This window comes from Aureococcus anophagefferens (genome assembly GCF_000186865.1).
Source record: "Aureococcus anophagefferens unplaced genomic scaffold AURANscaffold_70, whole genome shotgun sequence".
NCBI classification, from domain to species: domain Eukaryota; class Pelagophyceae; order Pelagomonadales; family Pelagomonadaceae; genus Aureococcus; species Aureococcus anophagefferens.
Window position 1 is genome coordinate 11847 of NW_008705621.1, and position 2615 is coordinate 14461.

Sequence of the window (2615 nt, forward strand, 5' to 3'; positions counted from 1 at the left end):
CCCCCCCCCCCCCCCCCCCCCCCCCCGCAAAATCCCGGACACTCGTCCAGCTGACGCAGTGAACCGCGCGCGGCGCCTCCGCGCCGCGGCGCCGGCCCGGCGCCTCCGCGACCGAGCGCGCGCCGAGCCCAACCCGACGAGGATGGTACGCCCGGCGCACGCCGCCCGGCGCACGCCGAATGCGCGCCAGGACACGGCGTACTCCCGGCGCACACCAGACGGCGTACGCCCGGATTCGACTAAGACCAAGGTTACACCTGGAGTACACGTCGGCCTGGAGCACGCCAGGCGTACTCCCGAGTCAGCGCACTCTCGGCGCACGCCGGGCAGCAGGCGTATCCCAGGCGTACGCCGACCGGCGTACGCCGAGCGTACGCTTGGCGCTCAGCGTAGGCCCGGCGTACCCCGCCGTGCTCCGTGTTGCTAGTTTGGGGTATCTCTCTCTAAACCTCAAGCTAATAAGAGATCGCGCAGCGCGCTCGTGAAAAGCTTCGCGAGCGCGCGGAACTGCTCGAGGGTCTCGCACGAGTGGAGGAGCACGACGACGCGCTTCAGCTCGCCGCCGTGCGCCTTGGCGTCGCGCAGCTTCTTGATGCCGACCTCCTGCGTGATCTTGCGCAGGACGTGGTAGTAGTCCGTCGACGTCGAGCGCGACGCTGGCGCCAGGGCCTCGTCGTTCAGGAGCACGAGGTCCGCGACGGCGGCACGGTCCTCGACGACGGCGGCTCGTGCCGGGGCCGCCACGCCGGCCGGCAGGACGACCTTGACGAACTCTTTGCGGATGTCGTGCCTGAGGTCCGCGGCGGACCCGCCGAAGGCCTTGTACTCGCCGACGGTCGTCGCGTGCATGTAGCCCTCGTAGCGCTGCGCCGACTTCGAGCCGGCCTGCTTGGGGCACGGCTTCTGGCACTCGAGCTTGAGGTCGACGCTTAAGTCCGCAAAAAGTTCCGCGACCGCCGGTTCCGGGTCCTCGCGGACCTCCGGGGCGTCCTCCTCGCCGTCGTGCGCCGTCGGCACGATGTCGCGCGTCGGCGGCGACGCCATGGCGGCGCCGCGGGCGTCGGCGCCGTCGCGCACGAGGTCCTGGGGCTGGCGCGCGTCGACGACGCCCGTCGCCTGCACGGCCTCGCGGTCCTCCGCGGTGGCCTCGCCCTCGCCCTGCGACGTCGGCACGACGCCGCGCGTCGGCGTCGACGCCGTGTCGACGTCGGCGACGCCGGCGACGTGGCGCACGGCGACCTGGGGCTCGCCGCGCGGCGACCCCGCGGCATCGCGCTCGTCCGCGACGACCCCGTCGCCCTTCTCGGCCTCCTGGCCGCGCTTGAGGTGGGCGCACGCGATGCCCTTCACCCATGCACGCCGCTCCTTGGTGCGCTCGAGGTCGAACTCGCAACAGAACCCCTCAAAGCACTCCTCGAACTTGTCGTAGTGGCGCCAGTCCAGGTCCTCCTGGATGTACTGGACGCGCGCGGCCTCGAGCGCGGCGTCCTCCAGGCCGTCAAACCAGACCGGCGTGCCCTCCTTGACCGACTCGTCGATGGCCGCGTTGTAGAGGCGGTTCAACCATCGGCGCGTCGCGGGGTCTTTGACGTCGACGTCGCCCCAGCGCTCCGCGACGCCCGGATATGCAACGTCCGAAGCGCGCGCTCCGCGCGAGTATGATCATTTGAGCGGTGCTCATGGCCCTGCAGCGCCGCCGGAACGCGGAACTGTGCAACGATCCCAGTGACTTCGAGGTCCGCATGGACGAGGGTGAGGCATATGCGAAGACGCGACGCTCATACGACCGCGTGGCGACTGGAACGGGGAGGTAGAGTGGGTGGGAAGGACGCGCTGCCCCCTCGCGACCCCTCTAAGATGGTTTTCGAGCCATCGCAGCAGCGGAGATCGTTCGTCATCGACCCCGTCGCGTCCAAGGCGGCGGGTTCCTCGGGGGAGCCCGAAATCGCCGAGTCCACCGGGACGAGCTGCCGGCGGCGTTTCGTCCCGACGGTGGCCGTGGGCATTTTGCGCCGGTGCCACCGCACGGCGAGTGTCGCGCCGATCTCGCGCCACCACGGCAGCGGATGGAGACCTTCCCAGTCGGTTGGGACCACCTCTCGGCGGCGCTGAGACGACCGGCGCCGGCTTCGGCCCGACGCCGCCGGCGCGGCGGGCCTCACGAGGCGTCATCCCACTCTCGGCTGGTCCCAGGAGGCCCTTCGGGCAAGCGATGTCGTCTGGGGTCAGCAGATGCGCCCCTACGAGCCTCCGGGCTGACACGGGCGTGGTGCGCGGGCGACCAACGCGCGTAAGACAATTTGTCTTTCGTGCCCGGGCGGCGAGCAAATCCGCTCGATTTGCTGGCTGGAGAGAGAGAGTTTTGGTAAATCTTTCACGATTTGCTACGAAATCGTCATTTAACTCCTCAAACAAATTAATTGCTTCAAGATATTTTTATTTAACTTCCGGCCGTAGTGCTCAGGCTCCCACCAGCTCCTGTAGTTTTTTTTTATGGGGTGGCATCCGCTCTTAATCGCCCTCGCAGCGTGCGCGCACGCGAAGTGGCACGTCATCCACGGCAGCCACACCAGCCACAACGAGCGCCGCGGGCCCGGAAACAACCGGTACCTCAC